Raw genomic sequence first — 24,746 nt, 5'->3', positions numbered from 1 at the left:
CGAGACAAGTTGGTACTTGTTCTAGAGGGAAACACTGGCAAGGGATTGATTTTGCTCTGGGACAGCAAAAAAATGGCCTGGTAGCTTAGCCTGTGGAAGTCTGTATGGAAGGAGAAATATATATTTTGTTTTATGATCAATCAAATATACCCATTTATGTCTTTTTGTGTGTGGCAATGTATTACAGTTCCCACTGTTGGAAAATTCTAAGTGGGTCCACAAAGAGGATCACACTGAAAAGTCAGAGAAGTGCATGTTTTGTCAAATAATGTTTTACCATTGGTAATGGAAAAGTAAAATACACCTGCTAGTTAATAGTTAATAATGTTAATATTGGCTTTTGTTTTCACTTATTCAGTTCCAAGGGAAGCCAGCCTGTACTGTGATTTACAGCACACTGGTAAGAGACAATATGACAATAAGACACTGTACATTTTTAAATGAAACTATCTTCTGTTACTTTTTTTTTTTTTCATCAAAGGCTCACATAGAAAAAAAAAGATTATTTCCTTTGTATAACATTACAGAAGTGTTTAGGTGAAAAATGAATTTCTTTTCCATTCTCTTCAGTCACTTACATTGCATGAAGCTTGATCCTCGTGCACAGAGATAAGGAAAAGAAACATTTTTCTTGCAGTTCACTTCTTCTGGTGGACAAGGTAAATGAAAGAAATGAAACTATTCAAATACATGTAACTCTGGACAATAACTGAAATAGCCAATTTCTCACCTGGTAGATTTTGATTTTATTTGCTATTTTCTTTTAAACTCAAATATTCATCAGTATGGAAGTAGGAAAACATCCAACTTTTCCTTTCTAATTAAGTAGTTGTATTTTCTCTGTCATCTTTAGCACAAGGCACAATAGGTGAATTTCACTGTCACTGAGAAAAAGTTGCATGAAGAACTTTTCTTCTAAAGGCAAAAGTAAATCCTGGCTGTAATCGTGTATCATTAGCATTTCTGATGGCACTTGAAGGTGTTACATGCTTGTGATAAAAAATATTCCATGTCTAGCTCTGCCTGAAAGACACTCAGAAACCGGGGACACAACAGTGATATGTAAACACCCTTGCTTGAAAGAGTTCCTCTTTGATCCCTCTGGTAAATTAATTTTTTTGGGAAGGTACGAGGAATGTAGAATATATGCTTCCCTAGAGGAACTGGATAAAATAATCATCTTCATTTAACTAAACAGTATTTCTCCATGGATATTCCTGTTCCCACACAATGGAGAGGTCTCCAGTAGCCTTCCTCTTCACATTTGTCTTGCCAGGACACATGAACAATACAAACTGGTTAGAAATGAAATTATATTCATGTAGAAATTGAATGATTTATGTACTTATATTTAGGTACTACAGCTTTGAGCCCAGCGATCCTAAAATCACTCAAGAACACAAATCCCATATAACATAAAGAAACTGAGGCTTGCAATGATTATATAATTTACAAAGGAAATCACTGATAGAGAATACCTAAACATTCATAAAGGCAGAGTCCAACCTATTCTTTGTTTTCTGAATTGAAGTTTAATTGTGATTCTGATCAGTTTGAAATCATACTTTAAAAATAGATTACAAGCTGATTTTTTAGATTTCATACTCAAGAACATTTAGTATTACTCAGTATGAGTGATGTACTTAAAGTAATTTTTATTTTTTTTTTTAATAATAAACAAAAGCTGTGATTGTCTCAAAAACATTACGGTCAAACCATAAACAGGACAGCAACATAGTTACTGTGTGCCTCACCCCTCTCTCCCTGCTCTTTATCCAGTAATACAGTACAAAATCAAAGAGGATAACTCTGTATCTGAAAACAGCAGCAATATCCAGCTGAGTCAAAAGCAAGCTCCATTGGGCTGGTCGGTGGGTAGAGAACATCTGCATGTAGGTTGTCTCCAAACCAAGTCAGATTTTATTCTGACAGAACAGAGGTGAAAAATCCTAAGACATTTTATCTTTCTTTTGTTCACCCTGAGAGCCTACAGTTCTCTGCTAAATACATTACAGCCTGTTCCTTGCCATAAATAATATAAATGTTTTTAAAAATAAATTGGTCTAGAAGGCTTCAAGTGGCTAGAATAATAAATGATACTACTTCGAAAAGTTTGAAAATATCATACAAAATTAAACATATCTGTGCTTATGAACCTATTGGCAGAGAAGTAATAATCTATAGATGCAAATATAAAAAGGTATATTTAGTTTTCAGTCATAAAATAATGCTGTTTTAATGGCAAGCAGAAGGCATAACCTCATAACTAGGTAAAAGAAGAACAAATCACAAAATATGTATACAAAAAAAAACACAACACATTATAAAGCTGCCTTGATACAGATCTCAAGTTAGTCATGTTGAAAGTAAATTAATGCATCTCATCATATGAAATGCACTGTTTACTTTATTGTTACTTGGAAAGCACATATGTCTCCTGAAAAGTAATTTCCTAAACCTGTATTGTGTGCTGGGATAGATCAGTGCTTCAGAAAATCTGGGCCATCAGAAGCACAAAACATCCCTCTTCCTGTTTCTGTAGGGGTCAGGAACTGCTAGTGCTTTCAAAGCAAAGTAATTAGTGGTCCTACCACCACCACCACCACCACCCCTCCCCCCCCCCCAAAAAAAAAAAAAAGACAAAAGGTGGAGAAAATAAGAATTATAATTATTGTTTAAACAGCATGGCGAGGTGCCAAGCTATAAGATTAGATTTGTCCAAAGGAAATGTTTATGTGCTTATACACCGTGAATTTTGGTCCTTTTCTTTTCCTCTCTACCTAGGCTGTACAAGGATCAGAGCTGATCTCTCTAGCCAAGCTGCTGCAGTTTGACTCATTTGCTGAATACAACCACACCCACAGATATATACATTACAAATGTCCTAATTTTAACCTATTTTGAGCTCTAACAGACACATGAACATCTGTAGCGAGTTTGGAGAAAATTTAGAAGATCACTATTTTATGAAACAGAGGAATATAATTTTCAAATTAGAGTTCTATACAAATAAGATATGAGAATTTGTAAGATGTGAGAATTTTCCAGCCGTGCTTTTGATAATATTATCTGCTCATTCAAAGTGTTGTTAAGAATACTGAGGAACTGTAATTTTGTCATCAAGAAGAGTTCACACATTTTAAAATGTGATCATTGTATAAATTATATGTCACATGCATCAGTAAGTGACTGCTGTGAATTTTAGGAGTAATTGAACATGGCCATGCTGTCCCATGGGGTATAGATATGTATAAGTCCTCACACACAGCGAATACCATTAGCACATGAGGTTTGTTTGCCAGGTGTAAGTGATGTGCCAGAGTGTTCTGAGATCAGAGGAAATTGGTAGTGTCTGTAACTCCAGCTAACAGCAACAGAAGCTCCCTTCTGGCCTATGGCAGCAAAGGATACAATAAGTCTCACTACTTTTGATTGCTGTTTACTCGGGGCTGCAGCAGCAGCAACTCTAGCCTGTGTCAGGTAACCAGTACAAGGCCATAGCACCTGTTGAAGAAGGATACCTGTCCTGTCCCTGTGTACCCCTGTGCCTTAAAAATTACACCTATAAAAGAGTGTCTTACTCTTAAGAGTGTGGTAACACTGTGAGACTATGAACTATATTTTAAGCAGAACTTGTTTAGAAAATGATCTGTAACACATAAATAACACTTCCAAACAGTTTCTTTGTCTAAGTCAGAAACGGCACTTCCCTTCTCTAAGAAATAGCCAAAAAGTCTGCTAGAACACTGGGAAATGAATTTGATCAGCAGACAATAAGGTATTTTCAAAATATGAAAATGTTTTTAATATTAACCTGATTTAATATAAGATTAATAAGCATTTCAAAATCAAAGATCAATCAAGAAAAAAATACACCTGACCCTGCTTGTGAATTGAAATTGCTGTATAAGGGTAAGTATGAAGCAGTGGAGTTCCATTGGAGATCTAAGCTCAATACATTCTGCAGTGTTTGCAAAACATCCAATGTGGTCCCTTCCAGGGAAAAGCAAAGGGGTTAACTTCAAAGCTATTTTGAACAGTTTTATAGTTTTGTAAATATTATGAAGCATTTATGAAGTTCCCAAAGTTTCCAAAATAATATCTCGATTTAAGATTCAATAGTATGACAGGAATATGACTGCATAAACAATGCTACATGATAAGGTGTTTCAATCTTCTCTTTCATTCTATTTGAAACAGTATGTTCACAATTACAAAATGTTCTTCTCTACATCAGGTATCTGAAAATATAAACTAAACAGATAATGATAATTTGCTGAAAGTCAATTAAAGCCAATGTTATGTAATTTCATTACACAAAATGGTTTTTATTTTACAACACTGATTATGTCAGTTAGGTAAACAACTTTAAATGATCGTAATCTATTTCTCCAATATAGTAATGCATATACATACTTATTTTTTTAAACTGAGATTAATTATTATTAATAGAACTTAATCCATAATGTACGTAAGCATCCCTATTGATATACATGTATACCCTTGCTATACACATTTCCCAAAGATGCCTTAAAAATTATGAGATAGCACTTACAAAGTAAAATATTGAAGAAGGATTCACAACAGTTAGCAGAATAGTCTGATACAGGTAAAATGCCAAAGGGCGGGGGGGAAAAAAAAAAAAAAAAAAAAAAAAGTTTAGCTAGGTTACAGCAAATTTAGAAGAAAAAGCTTTCAAGGCAGGAGCAAAAAACACATGGCAGAAGCCACTTTTAAACACAGGTCTTGGACTATCCCAACTTGCTGCTGAAACTACACGGCACAGAACCGTGTTTTAATGGCTGCCTTTTACTTGTTTCCTTTTGCAGCCACAAATTAATACGAAGAAGCAAAAGACAGACCAAATATGAATTGAAAATAAGGCATCAATTTGCACCAAAATAAAATGGAATAGATAAGCAAGCAAAGAGGATTTGCCTTGAAGCAATATGGTAAATCAATGAGAGGCATTCACAGCTCAAGTTGCATCTCAGAGAGACGTTCTCCAAATGACACTGGCCCACCACCTGCTGTATGTCATTTTACAGCAATTCTACAATCATTTGAATACAATAGAATGCTCATCATCTTCATGTAAAATGCATGACAAAAGTCCGTCTGCTGAAATTGCATATTACTAAGACTAGGAATAAGGTGGGTGTCCTTTCCATAGTTTGTATGAAAATAAATCAGCTAGAAATCCTATACGTAAGTTACTTTTAGCATTGTTCATTTTGTAAGATTTCTGAATATGGCAGCAGAAAATGGAAATATGCCAAAACAGTATTCCCAAAGTCTGTGAGTAGCTTTTTTGAGCCCATGAAAACTCATTCAGGTTTGAGATTATACGATTATTGGTTTAAAAAGGACACAATAAAAAAGGTCAAACAAAGTCTGAGGACCACCTTCTTAATGCATTAAAAAAAAAAAAAAAAGAAAAAAACTTTTTATATCCCACGCATACCAAGGACACATTCTATCAGAAAGCCTGTAGGACCAACAGACAGTGAAGTTGGAGAAGGAGCATTTATAGAAGATGAGGCCAAAATGAGTCATTTTCTGCCTTCAATGCGGTAAGGTTTTGCACCATCAACCACAATGTATAATCTACTTATAAAACTTAAAACTATCACCAAAGAGTGAATCTATGTCAATGTGACAAATTGTAGAAGGTGTACTACAGAATCAAAGGGCAAATGAATTAACACAAATATTGGGAAACAAAAGAAAATCCTGACTGATGTGTTCTTTGGAGGCATCAATGAGCAAATAAATATGACTGATCTGATGGATACCATCTGCTTCAATTTCCAATAACAACAGCAAGTTTGGATCAAACTTGGATCAAACTAGTTGGTTCAAAAGACTAGAGCCTTAGAAAAACTAGGCTATCATAGGATAAGAATAGAGTTCCTCTCATGTATAAATAACTGGTTGAAAAAAACAAAAAACACTGAAAACAGAAGTTGTCAATCTCCTCAATAAGGAGAGAGACAACAGGCGAATACCAAAGAAACCTGTGCCAAAGCCTGTGATATTCAACATATTAAAGATTAACTACAGAATAAACAATTTACTCGAAGCAGCAAAGGTAAAAGCCAGGTACGATAGCAAAAGAAATTAGGTTGATAAAAACACAGTAACTGGCATAGGGAAAAATATCCGGACTTTATATGAACAGGTTCTGGATGAGTTACTGCTTTTCAGGAGCAAGCTATTGGTGTTCCAACAGACAGTTCTTTATTCAAAATCTTGTATGGAATACTGCGTGCAATAAAGTTCCCAACTCAAGAGGAACACAGTAAACTTGACAAGCTGGAAAGAAACTAAAACAGGATTATTTTTGTGTGAGGAATAAATGCAGGAGAAAAAGAGATGAAGCATAAGAAACACTGAAACACGTAAGAAATATCAAAACACACAAGAAACACTGAAATACACTTGGGAAACAGATGTACCCTGTTCTGTTTCATCTTCCTGATGAAACCATCAGGATTCCATTATCATGGAAAAAAAAATAATATCACAATAGCCAAGTAATTATTTGCTATTATGTTAATAACAACACAGTTTGTTACTACTTTGGCAAGCTTTTTCTTAATCAGGAATTCCACATAGTTCCTGTCTCTAGATGGAAAACTGAATGGACATGTTTATTTGTAGAGTGGGAAGATTAATAAATTTCGATGTTTGACTAAAAATAATTTTTAATTCTTTCATACCTTTGTTCTTTCATTTCACATACTTCTAAGAATTAGCTCTTATAGAACTAGTAGAATATTGAGGACAAATATCTAATGTAGCCCTTAACTTACAGATACATAGTGTGCTGAATTTTCATCGTATTCTACTGTTACTAAACCTTGTGAGCACCAGACCATAAAACGGATATGAAGAAAGGAATAGATTGTGTCTTTGGTATTCATTCATTCCTAATCCTAATTCCTTCCTAATTTTTCACTCCTTTCACAACTGCTATTGGCAATGTTGTCTACCAATTCTGTGGCCTGAAGATATACAATCCAGTTCTGAGTCATAGACACCTGAGCACAATTTACTTCATTGTGATGAACTTTCAGCCATCAGAAATAGGTTCTAGGATTCTTAAGGGCCAAGCAGTGTAAAGGCAATGAGATGTTTGCATCTATTACAACATCTGGAGTGAACACCACTTCAAAATACATAGCAAATCTCATTATGAAGCTAGGGAAGATGCATTGATTCTGCTACTATTTGGACTAGATCTTAATGGCAAAAGGGCATTGGAAGCTATAAAAAAGCACCATGTGCCCAAGACAGGCCAGCGGTAGAAAGATTAAGTAAAACACTCTTTAGACAATCGGTAATTACCTGACTGCAGCTCTGTCACGTTCCTCTGGCTTTCATCTTGGTTCTAAAACATACTTATGGTTCCTTTCTTCACACCAGTTTGTATTTGCTTCTTAAAGAGTCTTTTACTTAATTCACATATACATACAAGAAATAAATATTCCTAATTCTCATTGTTTACTGGAGTTTTGCTAGAACGATCTCCGACAAGTAACACTCCCTCAGAACACTCCTAAGAAAGTCCAGAATTTAAAGACCATATCCTGGGAACTATATCCTATAAACATGCTAAGTGGAACTTAAGTGCAGTATCTTCTTTGAGGGAAGATACAATGAAAGATATGCACAGAAAAATAAGTTTGAATTGCTGTGATAGCACTGATTTACTTCAGAACTCTACAATACTCAGATATACAACCAGATTGATTTCACATAATCCCAATAATTTGGTGAAGTGACCAGATGGAGAAAATGCTTGGTGGCAAGACAGGGAAGGGACAGAATTCAGTAGCTGAAGTAAGACTGGAAAACCTGACTTTTTTTTTTTTTTTTCCTCCTCCCTCCAGGAAGAAGCACGCGTCCCATCAAAAGAAGGTAGAAAGGTCTAGATGGTGTTTGTCTCACTCAAAGACAAGTTCAGGAACTTCTGTCATTTCTGATCACAGAGCAGAAGCAGAGTAACAGAGGAGTACATACAGACCCATGCCATCCAGACCTACTACTGCTGCACTCTATCTGAAATCAAAGTGGCTGCTCTATTTTTTACCATGTGAGAAAGCAAAAAATAATTACCTTTACTAGTAAAATTAACAGCTTTCCCTTACTATATTTGTAAGGATATTTTGTACTGTAAGGACATGTGTGTGTATATTTGTACACATATCTGTGTATCACACATCAACTGCCCTATGGATAAAATTATTTTTATACCATTTGAGACAGAGGTGGGAAGGTCCTCTCAGTGTTGAAGTGTATAGGTATCGATACTGATCTGGCTGGCTGGCAAGTAGCAAAAATCCTAGACAGTTCTTTCCACACTGAACTCCACTCTGGTATAGGAGAGCATCCAACTAGGAAAAATTTATTACTGGACATTACTCTTACCTTCTGTATTCTATTTTGTGCTATATTTTTAAATGATAATAATGCAAAAATCTACATCAGGTCTCCATGTGAAAGAACCAGTAATTTTTCTTTCAGTTTTAAAATCATTCATTCTGTTCTGTGGAACATAAAATTTCTGCTTTTCTCACGTAAGATTTCACTTTACTGCAAAACCTTAACCATTTTGGTATTTAAAAACAACAGAACATAATCGGATTACTGAGAGTTAGGAAGTGCTTTCACATCCCATACTTTACATGCATTTTTAATAACCATTTGTTATTACTGCTCTGTAATATGGAAATCCATATTATTGTTAATATTGCACAAATTCACAGCTAATCACATTATAGTACCAAAGGAACAATTATAGTATGTGAATGTGTATAAAGATTAATATACATATCCTAATAAATCTCAGCTGACCCATTAATGTGTAATGGGCCCAAAGGAGGCCTCGTATCCTTAGTATATAAATGGCACATTTCTTTCCCCCTCCACTCCTCTCCTCATTTTGTTTTATATGTACAAACTGCCATAAAAAGGCAAATTAAGCCATACAAAAACACTCTCAAACATCAAGAGGCTAATCAAAAGCACAAACCACTTTCTTTTCTTATTATACTACAAGAATCACGTTAATATTTGACATGCATGTACAATGAGCTTTTTTGCTTTTTCTTACTTCCCCTTTGGAGAATAAGGCTTCTGAAGTGGGCAGGTATACGTTTCACATGCACTCTACTACTTCAAGCTATTACAGGGGGGGTTAAAGCAGGAACTTTCAGTTTTAATTGTAAATTATAATGCCTATTTCTCGGTCTACGGCACACCTTCAGCTGTTTCAATTAAATCTTTTTTAGTTTAAAACGAAAGAAAAAAGAGACAAATGATCCTTTTTGTTATGTAAGATATGCTTTACAATATTGCTACATAGTGACAATTCCTTTTCCTCCTGTCACATCCTGTCCCTTAGACCATGCTGCAGAAAAGCAATTTTCTGCCTCAAAAGCACTCTATTTTTTAAAAGTTTGTCTCTGGGCAATTTTCAGGTCTACTAGACCTGCACAACTGTATACAGATGAGAAAAACCCAAAATAGGGCAATTTATTTGATTCCTCCTCTTCAAAACATTTAGCTGAGATTGCATATCCAACAGAGAAAGCCCAACAAGAATATTCAGAGATGACCTGCAGTGACACTCATCTTTTTTTTCAAGAAAATTTGCATTAAACATCTTCTCCAGACTCCTCAGATAGTCTAGATTTGCCTTTTGTTTAATATGACCTTTAACACAAATACCTCCCAGGATATTAACAGTTAATTTCCTTTTTAAAAGAGCTTGTAAGAACCAGTCAGTTAAATAAAACACTTAAGGAGTCTTTCAAAGGAAGAATAGTGGTGTTTTTGGGGGGTTGGTTGTCTTTTTTTTTTTTTTTTTTTTTTTTTTTTTTTTTTTTTTGAGAGAGAGAGAGAGAGATGTGCATTCATTTGAATCAGTTTCTTTCTTGAAAAAGAAAGCAAAAGAACCACTTGGATGGGAAAATAAATTCTCCCAGTGTTCAGCTCCTGGTAACTTAGCATTTATCAATGCCTGAAGCTAGTTTGACCTCAGTATTCTCCCGGTACACTTCTGCCCTAACACAGTCAGGGCATTTCACAACGGAGCAAAGGCCTCCCCTTTATAACCATCCACATTTTGAAAATGATTTTACCTGCAGTGGAACTCTTTCCGGAATTAAGATTGCTTCAGGCTTTGGACCTCAATTTGCTACTAATGTAACATTCAGTAAAGTATCATATGATTTAATAAAAATAAATAAATCACTTCATGCTATTTTTGAAAGTTCTCAAGCAACGAGGTGAATTTTCAAAACTGAAAACAAATAAATCATAGACTCCTCAATGTCTAAAATCATTTTCAAATTGGATATATATTGCCTTTAGAAAAATGCCTTTTGCATTTTTCTCTGACTGACATGTGAACTGGAAAGGGAATTGTCTTTTTTTTTTTAAAAAAAAAAAAAAAAAAAGTAGAAATACATGATCCTCCATTTCAGCAGTGTATTTGCTGAACTTTGAAAGTGGATAAAGTGGGACAGTAAAAGAAAAATACACTTCTTTTAAGCTATCTTCAACTCTCATGTCTGCTTTAGACTGCTTGAACATTTAGTTGTGCAAGAAACTTATTAACGTACCCCTCTATCATCTTGCTGGCTGGCAAACCTTCAGTTTGGTATCTGGTTGCTGTCAGCTGGTCACAGCTCACTGACAATCCAAAAGTGTTAAGTGAAGACTGATGCTCTAGTCATTTTGTTTTCTTTAACAGGAACGCAGTGACTATGTCAATCAGAAATTGCCAGGAATAGAAACAGCAAACTGGTAATGAGAAAATACGCTTGCCCCTAAATTCCTCCTTTTCAGACAATTATTTTGTTCCGTTTGTTTGTATATTTGCTCTGTTTCAGTAAGGTTTACCTGACTATAGAAGGTTTTGCATTCAACATCAAGATAACATCATTTCAGCCAAGGAATCACAAGAGTTACTTCAAAGCAAAACTTCATATTGCCAGTGCTCTTTGATTAAATGCATGTTGTTTCTTTAACTAAGTCTTTAATAATCAAGGTTCTGGAACACCTTTTAACCATGCCTTTGCAAAGCAACCATAGAAAAGCATAAACAGAAAAGCTGTACACCTGACAGAATGAGCACTGAAAAAGAAATGCTGTCACTGGATTCAAGTGTGACAATGTATATTTTCAGTAACTTTTGTGAAGTCAAATATTATATGTTTGTAAGATAACAAGATCTTAAGCTGAAGCATGTTTTTTCAATGACTATTCAGTAAACAGTGCTGGAGGAGCCCTGAAGGCTGGGAATGGGATCCCTCCTTTCTTCTCTACAGAGGCTACGTAGACCACAAAACCACAATTGTGTTTTTTCTGCCCCATCCATTTCCTTGCATTTTATAAGGTTTCTCAGTGCTGTTGAGGAATAGAGAAGGAGACTTCTGTGCAACTGATGTTTAGATTGTGTGTCTAAATGAAGCTCATTTAGATGCTTCCCTCACAATCCTCATTATGGGAAGGCCTATGCATGCAGTCAGAGACAGACAGACTGACACAGCAAGGCTGGAAACTGAACATTTTGAGCAGTCCTCGAGCTGCAGCTTAAACTTAGGTGTGAATATGGGCACCCTTACCTTCATGACGGTTCTCACAGTTACTCCTATTTAGCTCCAACTCGTACTCTGACAAAGATGCCTCCTTGTAGCCCAAGAACATAACACCTAGAGAATCTCTCTTTTCCCCCCATTTTCTACTGACTAGTAGGCCTGACTCCAGACTCAACGTGTCTTATGTTCAAATGCACAACTTGGTTCACAACCCAGAACACAGAATTGGGTGCCAGTCCAAACAGCAGATGTTTGAAAGCTAAACAATGCCACTCTGTGATGCTCATACAGAAGTCCCTTTGTACAGTCACCATAAAATGTAAAAATTCAGTTTGTTATGTGCATAAAGCAAAAGCAGAAACTGAAAGAAGAAAAAATAAAAAGCAGAAAACAAAATAATTTTCAGAAATAACCTTTCATTTCTTCTCTTACAATAAGGTATTTGAAAACCAGTAAAATACTTTATTTCAACTTAGATGTGTAACCGTAGAAAAGTAACAAGAATATATGCATAATGAGTTTGACCTGGATGTTTGAATAGTAGACAAGACAGCTCCTCATCTACCTGAAAGTGGTGCCACATGATCTGCCAGTGGTTTCTAAATGTTGTCACGCAAAATGTTTTTGGCACCTCCTCAGAACCCTCTCATTTATTGCCGCTGCACAACCACTTTCCACGCTTGGGCCTAGTTTGTCCCACTGCCTCACAGAGGAAGAAGTACCATCATTCTCATGGTAAAGTTTTTCTTGTATCCAACAAATAATCTTATCAGAATGCTTGAAAATGAAAAAATTACTTTCATGATTTCCACATGTAAATCTCCTTTTTCCCCCATTTTTGTTTGAAATGTGCTAGAAGTAATTTTAATGACACATTTACCTGACAAATTGCTGGTATGTGTTATTCAAGAATTTAATAGCAATTTTGTGATTTTTATATCAATATTTTGATTATTCAATTTATGAATTTGAGCTCTGAATATTTTATGTAATAATCACTGACTGGTATTCCATATTCTTATTCATTACTTGGACTTATGTGCAGTTTGGATGATTTAGATAAACAGTCACTGTAAAATCTCAAGCCACCATCAGTAATTCACTCTCATATTTTCTAAGTTAAAAATCTTAAAAGGTAGGAGGGGGGAAGGGAGATGGTGATTTATCTACTATTTGAACAAACAGAAGTTCAAATAAGGAGTTAAGAGTCATAAGTACAGTTCATCAAAATTTGCTTTTTAACTAAAAGAAACATTAGTGGAAAAATTCTTTATCGTTTTGTCTCCTACTCCTAATGGGAGCACGTGCAACCCAGCTACCTGTTATATCTTTTTTAATGCCTGCACATTTCAGTCTCATCCAAGTCTGAAATCCCAGTCTGTATGTGTGTTCTGTCTCCCTACCTGTACTTGGTAATTTTTCAGCTGGGTGATTGTCAAATGTTAACTAAATCAGTAAAGGGAAGTCTTAAAGATAATTAGGACCCTACAAGTTTCAGGGATGGAGATCCAAATTAACAACCCGAGGGAGCTGAGTTTAGGCAGAATTCAGGCACTCTGACAGGAGCTGGCTGGCCTGCTCAGCATTCTTGGAGCTGCACATGAAGCACAGCTCTTGTCTCTCAGCCAAAGAGGGCAATAGGAGACAAGAGGAATAGGGAAATTGGGGTTGCAGTTGAAATTGGTGACCTTACAGTACAAAGAAAACAAGATTTCCCCAGGAAATCTGGCTTTATTAGTTCTAGCTCCTGAAGCATCGTGTTTCTGCAGGTTGGCAGTTTGTGTGACTTTATTTAAAAAACAAGAGTGTTATGATTCCATTTCAATCAAATTTCTACAAGGTTAGAAAGGCACAAGAAAAAGAAATAAAAATGAAGAAAAACCCTACAGATAAAAAGAGAAACATATGTTCTTTTATAACAGTGTTGTTCTCCCCTTTACTTAGGTGAAAATAACACTATTTAAGACTAATGGTAGTTTATACTTCTGGAAGTTAATGCAGTGTGCACAATCAATCGATATCTGAACCAAGCTGCAAGGAAGTGTCCTCATTAAGCCTTCATTTGTAGTTCAGAGCTACAGGCTTCAAAGGGGTAAACTTGCCTTTTAAGCTTTCAGTGTTAGAGCTTACACTGGATTTTTCACCAACCTCCTGAAAAAAACAGTTACTTAAAAAAAAAAAAGAAAAAAGTTACATAACCAGATGTGGATTAATCCCATTCCAACACAGTAGGGTAAAGCGAAGAATCCCACCTTCTTAACATGGGAAGGTGGGATTCCCACCTATAGTATGAAATTCTTACTCTTATTATAGTAAGAATTATAAATAATTATGTAATATTTAATAAAGTTATTTATCACTCTTTACCCCTCTCAATTCCCTTGAAGAAAGCCCCCTTACTCTTTCTAAAATGTCAAACGTGAACAAAATACCAAGTATGTGGAAAAGGCAAGGGAAGCAGCACACTATTGAATATAGTACCATCTGGCAGATCACACTTGAATGCACAGTTGTTTCAAAGAGAAATTAAAACAAGAAAACATGGTACCAGAATTTATTGGCAATTTCTGGCACTTCTTTCTAATGCTGGATGCAGCCAAAAGTAAAAAAAGCCACCATTTTCTGATCTACAAGGAATGTAACATCCTAGCCTCTACAAAGCTGCTATGCTCCCTTAGGATGGATGAAGCAGTTGCTGTGGTCCTAACAGAGCTTATGACTATCCAGTTACCTATTATTAGTATACCAGTTGCTCTCATAAGTCTTCCAAAAATGTCATTATAATTCAAAATAATGAGTTGTGATCTGTATGTCTATACTTGGAATCTTGCACGGAAAACAAGAAATGCTGAGTCTTTAACTGTTGGACTGTATATAGTCCTGTTTTATTCCTTTTTAAGAAAAGCAGCTACACGTGCTAAATATCACACTGTGATCAAAGTGTAGGCTATTCCATACAGCTACTGTAAAACTATGCAACATCCTGTAAGAATATAACAATAATCTGACAGACAACTTTGGAAGTACATTAAAGAAGTCCTTTCTCAGAACTTGTATGCTCTGAAACTCCCATGTTTTAAATAAGATGCAAACTTACCACCATATATCACTGAACTAGAAGTTGTAGAATATGGTTATGATTAGCACAATGTTACTAGATAAAGAGCTGTAAAAATGTATTTATTCAATTACAATATTTATGTATTCCTTCATTTTCTGAAATCATTATTACAATGATCTCTGATCCAGACAAAGACTTAAATCTTTAACCTTAACTTGACACTGATTTATCTGCGTACTCAAATGTTAACCCCAAAATATGTAACAAAGGGAGGGAAAGGAAGAAAGGGAAGAAGCATGTTGATAAAGCACAGACATTTCTGCAATTCTGATAATTTTTTGCCCTCTTTCTTCTCTTCTCCATACTGTCCCTGACAAATAAAAGCCAATGAAAGCAGTGACAATCCTAATGCATAGCTGAGGAACTTACCATAGTACTACTCCTCGTTTGTTACCCAAGATATACATACACTACATATATCAGCCTTTCCTTTTGCTGGAAGTGTTCCTTTGATGAAAAGGCATTATTTTGTTAGGCTGATGCCATGATAACTTTCCTATTAATACTTCTTTTGAAGTTTCTCAGATCCTTTTAATTGACATACTTCAAGTACACATGTGGTTAAAAAAAATTAAAAAAATTCAAACATTACTTATCATATAGTCATAAATGATACATCACAGTCGTCTGGCTGTAGTCTGAATAGGAGAAAATTGCAATAATGTAGATAATACTGAATGGCAGTCAGCTAAATGACTCCTTTATGGCAATGTCTGTAGATTAAATGTGTAATCCTTCAGAAAATTCCTGCCTTAGATTCTGTGTGTATTTACAGCTTCCAAACTGTTCCAAGCCAGGTAAAATATTATTTGTATCTGAGTATATACCTTGTTGCATTCTATATTACAGTACTGTAAGTATTCCTTACCCATGTACGGCTCTTTCACTATCTACACATCTGTTTACAACACTGAAAACCTCTTTAGGCATACTGGATGTCTTGAACAGGATAAATCAACTGAGACAGCCTCAAATGACCTGAGAACTTTTTGAGTACTAAACTATGTAATTTAGATAGCCTTATGGAACTATTCCAGTTACCACAGCTTTCCTGGACTGCCCTGTGGGTATCAGAATTTCTGCAGTGCTGTGATTTCACTCTAGGCATGCTTCCCAAACCAGAAGGGTCCCAGAAAGCAGCCTCTGGCAATCTTCCTTAATTCCTCCACTTGGGAAAGTCTCATCTTGCCAGATTTGGGGCATCATGATAAATTTATACCATTCCAGACCATTTAGCCAACACAAAGCAACAGGAAGAGATGAGAGATTTTTGTTTTGCTGTCAGGAAGTATCTCTCTCTTAGAAACGGTACTATTAAGAAGTATTTTCTACAGTTTTAGTAGCTAACACATGCTAGCATCCTACAAATGCTCATAAATCTAGAGAAATACATGTTGTTAAATACCTTACATTATTATTAAACAGTAAAAAATGGGGGAAAAAAACACCACCAAACCACCTGCACATGCCTTTTTTTTTTTTTTCCTTATACTTTGAAAAAAGGAAAACACTTAGGTCAACACAGCTTTTTGAAACAAGTTTCTTTGCACCAAGCAACTGTTTTCCCCATGTGGTCACTCACCAATATTTATAAGGGAAGGTCACTTTGAATGCCACCAGCAGATGAAAAAACAGGAGGGAAGCAGGGTTTTTGTGTCTTCACTGAGCTGGCTGATTCTGCCAAAGTGATAGCCGACATTGACATTACACAAGGGAAAGGTTGTCGTAGTCTCACAGTCCCAGCTCTGCTGCAGAAACAAAACAAAACAAAACCAGAAAGAAAAACATATGTGTAGACTTTTCAAATAAAAGTAATGCCAAAACAATAAAACTCTGATCTCTGGAATATAAATAAGGCTTTAATCTTGGCTTTGAAACAGTTATCACAAATCTACTTTAAAAACAAGATTTAAAAAGACCCCTAAGAAATTGAATATCCTTCTGTAAAATTAATCAATCACTTTGAGGGTTTAGTGGAAGGAAATGGCCATAAACATCTTATGTACTCAGTTGGTGGTAGAAGGCAGACAGAAATGACAATTCTGTTAAAAACAGGGAAAAGCTGAGATTTGAAGTGAAGATTGTATGCAGAGTATGTGGCAGGAAATGACAGGGAATTTTATCGGTGCACGTGGCCTAAGGAAAACTTAAGGGAAAGGTGAGGGATTAATGAGGGATTCCTATTTATTTATTTATTTATTATATTTTTCTAGCATCTGTCTGAATTATTACCTATACACCTGATATGTCCTAAAAGAAAAAACTGTGATGAATAAATAAACAGCTCTAGAAATCTTCAATAGGGTCCTTTACCTTGCAGGGAATATTATCATTGGCTTTTGATACAATTTCTGCTGCAGGGAAAGACTTTCAAAGCTCAGAATGCTGAAGTATTGCCAGGCGCTCAAAGACCCCCTGCTGTGCGCGTCAAACTAAGAAATCTCTCTGAACTTGTCGAATTAAAAGTCATCTCTCTCTCTCTGCAACCCCTGCATGAGCTGGGAAGCTCTGTCCTCATTTTTTTAGGCCTTCCACGATAAACAAATGGAGCCTGGAGCATCTTTATTCTTTTCAGGCACATAATTAAAATTCTTTAAAAAATGTAATTGAAGGCAATGAATTTCAAAAGGAGGTTCTAGTTAACAACAAGGCTAGAACAGTTTGAGGAGACGATATTGCTTTACCATTCAATTGTGTTTCAAAGGTAGAAGCAAAACAGCTTGTTAAGATTCTGGGTAAGTGTCTTTTATTTATTTATTTTGTTTGTACATCAAGAGGTTGCTCCAAACTTAAACATCTCAGCAGGATTTATGCTTTCTGGAATGTCATAAAACTTAATTACTGAAACAGCAAAGAGGAGTATACTATTAAAATATGAACAAAGCAAAAGTATTCATGGTTTCTTAAAATCATTATTTATATATCCCCTAAAAAATTAAAGAATATATTTATTGAAGAATTGGTATTTTCTTGGCAAGACTCCTTCATTCATCCAAACCACTGTAAATATTCACAACCTTGCAAAAGTTTATGAATCTGATAATGCATAAAACACTAATTTTCTGTGATCATTATTGCTGTGAAACATTGCAATGATTACTTCTACTAGGTATTTTTGATGTTGTCTAGAAAACAGCAAGTACTGCTAGATTTAAATTTCAAATTAATAAAAAAGGAATGGAAAAACACTTCTCTAGATTTGGATACCAGGAATTACCACACAACATTAACTAAAAGGTAGTAGAAGACAAGACTGTTTCAGAAAGTCATCTCTGAAGTCACTGCCTACAGAGTTTAAAATCTAAACCCAACGCTACTCAATATCTTTTAGGGTGACGTAGCATCCCTCTCTGCAGAAAGAATGAAAGGTTCATTTCCCTGTTCTTTTTTGTTTGTGTTTGAAATATTTTTCCATACTGTGTTTTAAAGTGATATTTCTGGCTCTAAATGACCACTGGAGATGTATTATTATTAGGGATTTTCCCTAGAGAGACTGAAGATTGAGATCTTTTAAGGAAAACTACAATTCTTTTAGCATTAAACCCAGAAAGGACCGGGCAGCAAAGCAGCACCATTTCCATTGCTTCTGAGCAGCACTCTGCTTCTCCTAGTTAGTGTGCCTCTGGGAGAGGTGAGACAGCACAGCTGCTTTTTCACCCCTGGAGGCAGGGGCAGGGGGAAGTAGGAGGCAGATGGGTCAGCACCACACATATTCTGTGGGGTCAAGAAAAGTTCTGACTGGCAGAGAGGTGCAAACAGGACCCAGTAAGCTCCACAGCGAGAGGCAATGCCACTGGAGATCTAGTAGAAGCAAACAATGGCTTTAGTTTCACTACCAAACAATACCAAGAGCACTACCAGTACACTAAGTTTGGTGGACTGGTATTTTTTGCAGTTATTTTCTGCAGTTGTCTAGTATTATCTTGGCAGGCTTTAGTAGCTCAGATTCACACATGCCTCCACGCCACACCTCAAATATGCAATATATAGCTGCACCGTTATGTCATGCACACAGTACGTTCATAGACTGCACAGAGCCTACCCATTATGCTCTGAACTGGACAAAATACACAACCAGTAACAATCATATCTGAGATCTAGCTGGATGCCACTTTGGCACACGCTGCGCAGCACGACCAAAGGCTATGTTACGTGCTCCTACCGGTGAGCTATCTACCAAGGTGCACACTGCTCCTACAAACAGCCAAAAATTAAGGCAGTCCCCTGTCTGCCTTTTTTTTTTTTTTATCCCAGTACCACTAATGGGAGAAAAAAAGTGAACTTCTTGGCCTTCCCTTTAGACATGCTAAGGGGATTTATGAAAGCATAACTATCAGTTCTAATTGTGTAACTATCTTAATTGCCATGAAAGCAACAAAAAGCATACGCATAATTTACAACAGAACAAAAACATAAATCAGAAAAAAATCAACAAAAATATAAAGCAAGCATACACAAATGAGTATCTTTAAGCTAATTTCTACTACAAAACTGAATTAATGAAAGTACTGTGATTATAAATAGACTGTAGAGATAGCCAAAGAGATCATAGAAATAATTTGTTCCCTGTAGAACGTGAAGGACACTAGACAAAAAGTACAGTAACAAAGAGACTGCATCTGACGTTTTAAGAAAAAAAATACTGTGGCTCAGCATGAGTATTTAGTATCTGTTTGCAGAACGAGTAAAGGTTTCTTTAAGTTCACTGAGCACTCACTGTAAAGTTTAGGGAAGATCAGTAGCTTAGACAAAAGAGGCTACTGAAATATGAGCCACATCTATGAACAAAACTGATCAAAGTCTACGTGGCTGCCAGAGTGTCTTCAGTTTATTCCACTGCCATACACATATTACTTGATTGAAAGGTGTGGATATAAGGCACCCAGGTTTCTCTCTACTGTCACTGGGCCTGAAATTCTCATTTGTTATGTCTGACTTCCTTTATTGATTTCTTTTTCCTAAGCATCAGTAACTGAAGTCATTTTTTTTTCATGTTTCACATTTACATCAGAATAAATTCTTAGTAACTCTCTTTTACCCTCCATGCTCAGATTGTTCTTTTAAAGCTGCAACAACTGAAAACTATCTGTATTAATCAAAATTATCCAGTTATATGTTAATATTGTGACAGTCACACTACACAGTCATGTGCATGTCATACACTCATACATATCTTGAGGATCTCAGACACTTTCCTTAGTACATGGAGAAAAGAAATAATCTCTTTTCATACCACTGTCACATAAGAGGTTAACATGAATAATTTCATAGAACAATTCCTTTAAAAAACATTTTCTGCTTATAAACATCTACCTATTATAGGACATGAAACTAGTATATAAGTCAGGTCAAAAAAAAAAATAAAAAAATATAAGATACCTATAGCAGAAGCCTCAAAGATACGGTTTTGATCCAATAGTTCAGAGTACTGTAGTTAAAAACTGTTGACAGGTGTTGCCTTGATAATTTGACACAAAGTACTGCTATTTCAGAAGATGGCAGAAGAGGGAGTAAGTGAATGTAAACCCAAATTATATGCTCCAAGTGAAGTACAAGAGCAAGGCAATGCAGAGTATTTCAGCTGTTCTTCATCCTTTCTAGAAGAGCTTGAATTTGTCTTTGCTATACTGCACACAGGATATATCAGAATTTTAGATTTTTACAGAATGCTTCTCTTTAATATTCATGTGTCTTGATTACATAGATTAATGCTTATTCATGTGTTTTGCACTATGCTCTTAGATCATACATTCTTTAATTACAACAAAAAATAACTTACATATTAGATTTACTGTAGCGATAAAACAGAACCACAGAGGCACAGAGGGAGGAACTCTTTAGTGAGGTTTGCTATGTGACAAGCTGTATAGACAGAATTTAAAATATTAAGTGGATGCTTAACTGCATTAACAGGTTCAGTCTCTAACATTAGTACCAACTTTAGTGTTTCATGTGAGGTAGTTATCAAAAAAAAAAAAAAAAAAAAGCTCAAAAAAAGTTCCAAGAACTATTTCATGCTGCTTTCAGCCACCCACCCCCACAGCTCTAGGCAATATGCCCCCCTCACTAGAAATCCTGAATATTAAAAATTATATCAGATGCTTGAAAATTTCACTTACCATATATTTTGACTGAGATATTTACAGATGATTATGAAGAAAATAAATAATCAGTAAAATAGACACATCTGGTTCAATTTGAATGCTATTACACTGATAATAATTATGCTAAATGCTAAATTTAGGCCCAAGGTTCTAGAACCAACTTCAGAGTAGGAAAGGAAAAAAAAACCTACTTCTTTTCTATTAATTGTCTGTATATCAATATTGCAGTTACTAGTAATATGAACTAAAACTGAATGAAATCTTTCTGATGGTCTTTTTAGAGGATCTGTTAAGCTAGTACAGCATCATAAGCAGGTACATATTAGAGACTCCAGCAAACCTGAGCCCTTCTCTCCGCATAAGTAAAGAAAGGAATTGCTAACACTCGGCAGAAAAATACAAGCCTGTGCCAACAGGACACATTCCCTATCCTGATGTACTGGCTGCTTTCACTATTCTTCCATGAATATCCCTTCCCTAACACCTGTGTAGGGGCCATGTGGTCCCTAGTTCCTTGCATTAAGTTTCCCTGCTCCAGATTTTGCTAAAATCTATGTATCAAGTCTCATTCTGTGCTCTTCCTGAAAACTAACAGCTGTCAGACCCTTAAAGAGCTTTGACAACAACTAACATTTCTGCTCAAGCAAAAGCACTCTGTATCACTTCGGTGATGTGAACGGTGCTGTATGGATATGAAAGCAGAGAAGCCTGACAGGTAAGTCTCTGCTTCATTTGTTGTTTGCAAGAGAAGGAAACCCACTTTGCTAACAAGCTGTTTTCAGTTCTTAATAATGTTTGATGCTATGGTTGTTTACTGTATTTAAGATGTTGCAGATCTGATGGGGCATATAACCTTCAAAACAGGTGAAGAAAAACAAAGAGTACAGAACAGCTGTACTGTACCTAAGCACTTGCCTGTGGGGTGAGAAGGCACCCATGCCATCCTACCTACCCTTTATTTTCAACGGTTTGTCTGTACAAAGCCCAGTGAACTCAGGCAGGCATCTTACCCGTTTGAAGTGTACCCGTTTGATAACAAAAGTTCTTAAAACGGTAAAAATCAATTACAAAAGGTTCTCACACGCAGAGTCTTTATGCTGCTCTTAATTCTTATTCACAACATGGCAAATAGGAAGACAACTTACAGAGAAGGAATATACAGATCTATCAAATATATATTTTTGGTTTTATCTTTAAAATATGTTAATAACCGGTGCTGTTCTTAAAGTTTGTAATAGTGGCATCTTTTTCCCTGGATGTATTCTGCTATTTTCCCAGTCAACTTGTAAGTTCTTTTAAGCAAACTGCATTTTCAACCTCCCCTTTACACTGTTTGGAGTAAACCACTGATAGCACAGAGTGTATCTGTCAAATTCTGCTAAAGAACAGAACAGGAACCTGACATAGTTATGACAAGCAAGCGCTTCATACCAGAAAAGAAAATCATTTTGTTGATTAAGGCATACTGTTAGAATGGTGTGTTATGTCTTCATGTAAATAGGACCATGACAAAAATATTGATTCTGAAATATATTTGCAGACAGAATTAAGCCTGGAAGCAACTTAGAGAAAATGAAAGCAAAACAAAACAAAACAAAAAAAACACCTACTCTTAAAATAATCACATGTTGCATTGCACTACTAACGTCTGTATTTGGAAAAAAAAAAGTCATTAAGAATTGCACTAGAATTGTAAAGGTAATAGTATTTTTAATTTGAATTTAAAATTATACAACATGCTTATTTTGAATAACTAAAATTGATAGATCATACACTGCTTATAGTGATGTCCTTTTATTTTGAAGAAGGTCAGTGTAATTTCCAGTTTTAAGGAAGCTGAAACTCAGTTTCTCCAAATCATTATTTTCAAATATTACCTGGAGTTACTACACTGTAACTATTCTCATTTCTTAAAATCTGAGGTTCATGGATTTAAGCAAATGCAGGAGGTTTAGAAGCATCCTCATAAACCATACTAATCCAAGAGAATAAACAATGAAAAAATATTTATGTTCTAATTTTAAAGTTGCTGTGGAGTGCATCAATGGCATTTATATGCTTCTTGTGTTTTAAGGATAGGAATTTACTATACTAAATATTTTGAACTAATTTACTAGATACACAGGATATATATTGATAATGTCTCCTGTGCAACTACGGCTCTTAACGTTTATTTCTTTCATCTCGAATCCTTTAATGTCAAACCAAACATCTTGATAAAGTTCTCAGATCATTTTAAAACAACAACAACAAAAAAAAAAACATCAATTTTAAGCCGCTCCTGGTAAGTATATGTAAAGCAGAACAATGCCTTTGTACCTGATCATTAACAATCTGTAATTACATGATACTGTTCAGGGGCTTGGGATGACAGAACAGAGCTTACTGTTAATAAGCTTCCTAGATATTACAAATGTTAGACTAGCTACAGTAGGGACTAACTAGTTAAGGTCACACATTGAAATTGAGCATGACACATAGTAAATACAGTTTGCCTGACCAGCTTTTGCTATCACATATGAATACTGCTTTTAGATAAAACACATTAAATAGATTAGCACAATTTTGTGATGCAATGACAGTGCATTTGCAGTTTCACATAATGGTTATTTTGCTATATTCATATATTAATGAAGAACCTTCTCACAACTGAAGTGATTTGCAGCATACCAATTGAGTTGTTTTATTCCTGGGTATTTTTCAGTTCTACCATATCATCTCTAGACTATGAAAAAAAGATTCAAGGAGATAATACTTAACTGCTTTTCACATCATGTGACTTGCTCTTATTTTCCTGTAATTATTTCATGTTTGGATAATATTTCCATAACTAGCTCATGTTCACATACTGTAGATATGCTCATTGGTATTCATTTCGTTTTCATTTCAGCTTCTCATGTTGTTTCATGTATGTACATACTCAATTTTATGGCAGCAAGTATATACTGACACTTCATAACTATAACATGCTTGTCATAACTCCACATTGTGCTGTATGTGATAGTTTAGTAAATGAAGATTATATTGTCCTTCAGTCAGAACTCTGCTTGTAACGACTGGAAAGGTTTCTGGGACCTGTGAGATACAAAGTGGTTGTTCTAAAGAGCCTTCTGGACTCAACATGCATTGCACAGGTAGCAGCGAGTGTGAGGACTAGCTTCTGAATCTCAGCTGATTTTCCTATCATACATGCCTTTGGTTTGCATCTTGGTTTTTCAAGTTCCATTCTTTGAATTTTGAAAATTATTTTCAGTCTACACCTGGCCTTTGTGTATTCCAAGATACTGCAATGTGTAAGTGACAATGCCTACTGGCCTGTTGTTTCACTTGAAAGTAATACTGGCCAAGAAGAGTATGTGTTTGACTGATTTTTTATTAATACAATAAGAGATACAGAATATAACATGTCTATTCATTAGTTTAGTAGTACTCCCAGTTATGCCTGAAAGCCTACTGAAGACAAAAGGCAACCTTATACCTACTGAGCTGAAGTCACATCTGCATTCTCAGCATTCTATGCAAGCAGGACCATGAACTTTTACTATAAAAATTAAGAACGTGTTTCAATTCTGTGCTGTGTTTACTTCAAAATAATGTAACAGGTAAATTTGCCATCTTCCATCTTAATGTTCCGCTTCCGTATCACCATCTTGTCAAACACTCATAGGTTCACGCTGCTTAGCAGGAAAGAGAAAGCAGTTCTGAAGAACATCAGGAAAACCAATTTGACTTGAAATGTAGCAATGAAATCATAATTCTGTCTAAAACTTCCACTCACTTTACAGGAAGGTATGATAAACTCATGGATAAAATACACAACTCCATATAATAATTGTGGTTTGGCTTCGAAACAGGAAAGAACTTCAGGACCATCAGGTACGGTTACTTGCTTCTATGGAAATTACAGAAATA

General features: G+C 35.5%; 1 protein-coding gene across 12 annotated transcripts in view; it reads right to left on the bottom strand.

Moving 5' to 3' along the window:
- TENM3 (teneurin transmembrane protein 3) overlaps window positions 1–24,746 on the bottom strand; it is a 1,337,386-nt gene that overhangs the window by 795,135 nt on the left and 517,505 nt on the right. For all 12 annotated transcript variants that reach the window (XM_084518183.1, XM_084518194.1, XM_084518190.1 and 9 more), the window contains exon 6: window positions 16,313–16,478. The gene's annotated coding sequence lies outside the window, so the exon portion shown is untranslated. The remainder of the gene's footprint in view (window positions 1–16,312; window positions 16,479–24,746) is intronic.

The sequence above is a fragment of the Aythya ferina genome (genome assembly GCF_964211825.1).
Source record: "Aythya ferina genome assembly, chromosome: 4".
In the NCBI taxonomy this organism is placed as follows: Eukaryota; Metazoa; Chordata; class Aves; order Anseriformes; family Anatidae; genus Aythya; species Aythya ferina.
This window is presented reverse-complemented; position numbering and strand designations above follow the sequence as displayed.